The 6,548-nt window shown below is 24.4% G+C and overlaps 1 long non-coding RNA gene across 1 annotated transcript; it reads left to right on the forward strand.

Moving 5' to 3' along the window:
• Nucleotides 1–299: 299 nt before the first annotated feature.
• Nucleotides 300–5,036, forward strand: LOC126901689 (uncharacterized). The gene is made up of 3 exons (XR_007703091.1): nucleotides 300–416; nucleotides 3,326–3,408; nucleotides 3,933–5,036. It is a non-coding gene; the product is annotated as an uncharacterized LOC126901689 (long non-coding RNA).
• Nucleotides 5,037–6,548: the final 1,512 nt, after the last annotated feature.

Consider the following 6,548-nt stretch of genomic DNA (forward strand, 5'->3'; position numbering starts at 1 on the left):
GATAAATTATTTTCTAATTTGTAAGTTGATTAAACATACATGTTTCTGAATGTGTTAAAGCTTTCATGGATTGTCTTGTTGCTTGAAGTGCTTAAGGATTTATTCATGTTTCTATTTAAAAAATTTAAATTGATACTATTTTAAAAGGATGAGAAAAAAATTGTTTCCTGAAAATTATAGAAAGTTGGATACTATTATCTTCTGAAAAGAAAAAATTGAATTACATTTTATATTTCTAAAGATATTGTGTAAGTTATAGTTAAATAATTACTCTATACAGGTGTTCCTAAAGTATAATACACCATAATTTTTATTACACGGATCTGTTAACAGTTCAAAAATTGTATTCTTTAATATACAGAGAGTTTTAATAGTATTAATCTCCAAAGTACAACAATGCGGTCATAAAAAATAAGGTAAAAACAGAATAAAAATAGTTTAACTTTTTTTTATTATATCATTTAAATTACCAAGTTTTGTTTTAATTCGACCATAAATTAAAAAAAAAATGTTAAGCAAAAATAATTTATAATATTTAGGTGTGTCATTATAAATTAATTTGATAGACAGTTTTTAAGTGAAAATTGCCGTCTTCAAGAGTAAAATTTGTAGTTTGTATTAAAAAGGTTAAAAAACTAATCAAAAATGTTATATGCTGATACTAAAAAATTGATACAATCTTCGCTATTTTTTGAAAACGCATCTTTTTATATGATAATATTTGATAATCATAAACGGTCTAATTCTTTGATATAATTTACAAACGACTTAATGACACATAAATCACTTTCATTAAAAATAAAGTTAAGGTATCTAATAAATCTATTTGCCATTATTAAAGTATAAGACTTCTCATCTTCGTAATAGTTAAAATCACGTTCGGAGTAATAGTATGGTATTTTTAATTCTTCTTTACTAAATTTGATTTCATCAATCGAGTCACATTCTATTTCATTGCACCGATTTGTCAAATCCCACAGTACTTGACCAAACAATGTTTTATACTGTTCAGTATGAAATAAAAGCTTACGTGGATCTTCATATTCATGGCCAGCACTTGAAACGCATTTAATAAAATCATTGATGTATTTTTTTATAGTATTCAATGAATAATCATCTTCCAAGCACAAACGTGATGTGAAATTGTCTAAAATGAGTATCCATTTGTTAGAAAGTTTATAGACATCAGAATAATTTTGATATTTTATGTATACAAAGTGTTTTAATGTGAGCTTTAACATTATAACTTTTAAAAAATTGATTATTTTTGTATAGTATAGTTTGGCTGTATTAAGTTGATTTATGTGCCATAAATCAACTTTAAAAGAATCATAGTACAATCGATTAATAGTATATTTAACATTTCTCCACTTGATTTGTAAATTAAAAGTGTACATTAAATGTTCAACATTTTCGGGAACACGTCCAAGGTTTTCCACGAGTAAAGACTTTTTTGAAAATATTTCTGCGTTTCTCGTTACGAATTGCCGACTTCTTTCGTTTTGCTTAAGTAATCTTTCTATTTTTTGATGATTATTTTGAATATGCAATATTATTTTTCTTGTCGACTCTTTTTTCCTATGTTCAAACCATGAACTATTCTTGTAATACTGCCCTAACTTAGGACATTTCGAATCATTTATTTCCTTTTTAAGTTTTTTCCATACATAATTGTGAGTATTTTTCAAACCCAAGATTGATTCACTTTTTCTTTCTTTATTAAACTCTTCAAATCTATTTTTGAATTCACTCACCGTTATTGTGTAATAATAGAGTAGCCACAAAGTACGAATTTGAATACCATTTATTCCGTACATCAAACTTATTTGCTTTTTCACTGGGTGGTAATATTTAGAAATATTATCAATGGCATTATAAAATTGAGATCGATCATTTTCTAATTGTATTTCTACTAGTCGCATGTAATTTAATCCATTGAACAGATAAGAACATTTTAGTAGTTTTACTTTTTTAATGTAGCTCAGTTCTTTTTTTAGGATATAAGTATCTTCGTAGCCAGTTTCCATAACACTAGGTAGAACAATAGGCTTAACTAAATTAAAGATAAAAGCTAATGTAATAACTGTATTTTGTTTTAAAAACATCTTAACCGTTTAAGAAACAAGACACATTATTTCTTTTATAAATGTTGTATATAATTATCAAAACAATTGTATATAACTTTATTTTAAAAATATTATAAAAATTTTAAATTTATTTATAAATACTCTTATTAATTTGATTTAAACAAATATACCCAGTTTTTTCCCTTCTTAAATTAATGATACATGACATAATTACATTTTAAATTCTGTTAAGTTTTTATTTTTAGCCATACAGGATGATTCTTTTAACACTAGCTGCTCAATTTTTCGTAAAATAATAACTTTTTTGTGATTTTTTTTTGTTTTTGTTAGTTACATACTTATCTCAATTTATCTGTTATAAAATATTTTTTTTTGTTCTTCCCTTATGTGTTATAAAAGTGTCAACTTTATTTTTTTAAATGGCAACATACATATTTATCTAGCCTACAAAATAGAATATTATGTAATTAAGAAAACAACTGGTCGATAACAACTTTTGGAATAGTACTTCAGAAGTTATTATCACGGTTATACCTAAGTGGGAGGGAGAATGAGTCATGGAAATGTCTAGTGATAATTGTAACAGTCAATACTTAAATTTGTTAATTTGTTAAATGCCTGAAATACTAGTCCAAAAATTATTATCGACCAGTCATTTTCTTAATTAAATAATTTTATTTATTTATTTATACGGACAATTGTCAAATTTTAACATACAACATAATAAACAATAATGATATTGAGTAATTAGGTTAGTAAATACAACAAAACACAACAAAGATCAATTAGTAAATGGTTCATAGTATATGAGAGCAATAAAATTAAAAAAAGAGGAAAAAATATCCATAAAAGTAGCATAAAGATATCCAAAATATTTACAATTAAGTACATAAAATAATTACAATAAAACAATTTAGTATAAGAAAAAGAGAAAATAGTTATTTAAATAGATAATAAACACTATATTATTGGACTGAGACTGAGACATAAAAATATTGATTGGATGATTTAACATGTAATTTTGGGAGAACTCGTAAATTAGCAAATAAATAAATGTTTATTTTGGTTTTTTTAGTTATATGCATATGTATCTAACAAAAGTTAAAAAAATTCACAAAACAGTTATTATTTAAAAAAAAATCGAGTAGCCAGCATTAAAAGAATCACCTTGTAGTGTTAAATTTAAAAATGGTCACATCTTTTTACATAGTTTAATAAAATTCAAGATATATTTTTAGGTTTATTTACAGCTTTTCAAATAATATGTTTATTTGAGTTAAACTACAAGATAAATTAATGGCATATTCAATATTTTTGTAAGGTAATATTTTATTTTAGCAGTTGGTTATTCTTGCTATTTAAAATAAAATTTATTTTGAGCTGTAACATTTAACGTACCAGTTAGATTTCTTTGATTAAAAAAAAAAAATTAAACTCGAAGTTTTTATGTTTCATTAAAAGTTCAAAACTTTTTGATATTTACTGAGAAATTTTTTTTTTATTTAATTTATGTAAACAATAAGTTTGTCTAAAATATTTTAATTAACAAAATACTCTAAAATCATGGAATAACGCCTCTGATACAAGGAATAAAGTATTTTATCCTAATTCATGTAAATTGTTCGTTGATATATTTGTAAAAAAGTTTGTTAATATTTTTTTAACGAAAATATATATGTCTTATGTGGAATTATAATTACGTTATTTAAATTATGTTTTGAATACATGGTTTAAACATCTGTTCTTGTGAAAAATGCTTTTTAATACTATTGAAAAAATATCTACAGAATTACTTTTAATTTTTCCATACTACATTAATTATTATTTTTAAACATTTATTTATAGCAGTCATAACAATTTATTCATTTTACTCGACCTCGCCTAGCTGGAACTCTGCTCCAGATACGGTGCCCTGCGAGCCTCATGCGCATGTTGATCCTTCGGGATGATGTCCTACTGGAAGGCCACTGATACCGATAGGAGTACACAGCTACGCCGGTCACAATGTGTGTTTTGCAAATGTAGTATTACTCCAGAAACAGTTTACCAGAAAAATAGTCTCACTTGTAAATTAAATAATATTTTAAAAAAATGTAATTTATTCTACAAAATACTTAGGTGTGTTCAAAATTATACTTCATAATAATCTACTAATTATTGTTTAGTAAGTTAAGCAAGCGAAAGAAAACTTAATAATTATTAAATAAAATATTTGAATGCCATGTTATTAGTGAAAACTATATCGACTATCATAGAATTTAAACAAAATCGACACGCGCGAACCAAAATCATTCTTACCAAAAACTATGTGTGTGGACTTAATAAAAACAAAAGTTATTAACAATTTAAAATAATGATTAGAAGTGAAAAGTGGGTTCTGATATTTTAATAACTTAACATTTCCCGCCCGTACTCTTCTTCTCATCAAGTTATAAATATGTCAATAACTTCCGAAATACTGGTACAAAAGTTGTTTTCGACCAGTCTTTTATTAATAAGACCATTATCCAATAAATAGGCCAGTTGATTAGGGGTATTGAGAAATTTAAGTTAATACCCTTGAGAAAAATATTGAACTAACAAAAACAAATAAAAAAATTATTAATATTATTTTTATTTTTTGATTAATAATAATAAATGAATCACCACGCATACAATTTAAAAGGAATTACTCAATCTCTCTTTACAAAATTTCAAAAGAATAGCAAAATGTGATTGGGTTTGCTAATGACTTTCCAAAGGGTGCTAAGTAACCAAAACATTCCTCTATTTGCGTTTTTGCGCGTTACAATACCCTAACAATTGTTTTCTGTAGGTACATCTAATTAGTAAGTAATTGCAAGCATCTCCACTAAATGTTATAAATTTCAAATAAAAATTATTTTTCATATAAATTATAAAATAGCTACTGTTTTTCTAATTAGTATTTATATATTTTATTATCTTATAATAAATTATATTTAAAATATCAACATACATTATATTCATTTTGGAATTATGCTAATATTTAAAAGTTTATGTTTTGAATTTAGAAGTTTAAATTTTATTAATCATGATTTATAATTGTTTAAATTAATTTATGAATTTCTAATGGCATATAAAATTGAATTAACAAATAAATAAACACACGAATAAAATAATTATGCTACCATAGGATAAAGATATTTGCTTAAAAAGCTTATTATTATTGTACTTTATAAATCTTGTAATTTTTCCTCATTTTTATAGATGGTTTGTTATTATTTTCGAAGATCATAATTCTTAAATTATTTTTCTCATCTACACAAAAATGATATTTTCCTTATTATCCAAGTTTTGAGCATTATGCAAATATATCTACGATATATATCAGCGACTTAATTATGAGAGGTGTAAGGTCATCTGAAACTTTATTATTTTACATATTTTATTATGAGCAAAAGAAAAAAATAAGGGGCAATAATAAAATTTTCCTCATTCTTCCCACTGAAAATATTTTTTAAATAAACGCCTACGATTTATAATTAATGGATGTTTAGTTTTTTAAATAATATTATCAAACTGTTTCTCGAATATTTGTTTGTAATAACTTCTGATATCATATTTATATTATATTATATCTACCAATACAAAAAAAAATTATCTTATTCTTTTATTTATCTTAAGTTATTCAACTTCCCAAAATGATAACTTTAAATTATTCATTTTTGGTATTTTCATAAAAATGATTTAGTCTTAAGTAACATATAAAAATGACCTATCATCTGTAGACGAAAATAATGTATTTTGTTTATATATTTTAGTGGACAAAAAAATAATGAATCGTTTTTTTTCCGTTTATGTTAATGAATACAAAATATGTAACTTTCTACAGTCGTGGGTTTTGCCAATAAGCCATTTGTTAACTATGTGACGTCTATCGTTTACCGAAAAAACCAAATATACATTTATTGTGGCTTTGTATACACACATGGAAGATATGTATTTCCTTAAATACTGGAATACATTACACAATTGATAATAATTTATTATAATGATGTTTATAGTAATTATTTCTTACGGGACTACGCAAAACCTTTGCAACATTATTGATCAATAGGTGACTCGTATCTGTGTCACGATGATTTACATAATATTATTAAAATGAATTATACATAAATTTAACAAGCTGTAGAAAAAAAATAAAAGTTTGAACTTATTATTATAATGTAACGGTATCCGGAATAGGTGTTAATGTGTTACTAGATGTATCTTATTACTTTCTAAGGCCTCGTTTCTTGTTAATAGATTTTTTTTTACAGTATTCTATGTATCAAAGCAATACTATTAATTAACCGCGATTAACAGTCTTTCAAGTTCACTTAAAGCATTAGCCGTAGAAATAAGTTAAACTATAACCATAAATCATCTCGTTAATTAATAATAGTCTATTAGTATTTAAGTGTTCACATTTTTTCGATGCCGGACATCCCATTTGGTCAT

This window comes from Daktulosphaira vitifoliae, unplaced genomic scaffold (genome assembly GCF_025091365.1).
Source record: "Daktulosphaira vitifoliae isolate Bord-2020 unplaced genomic scaffold, ASM2509136v1 Scaffold_3, whole genome shotgun sequence".
NCBI classification, from domain to species: domain Eukaryota; kingdom Metazoa; phylum Arthropoda; class Insecta; order Hemiptera; family Phylloxeridae; genus Daktulosphaira; species Daktulosphaira vitifoliae.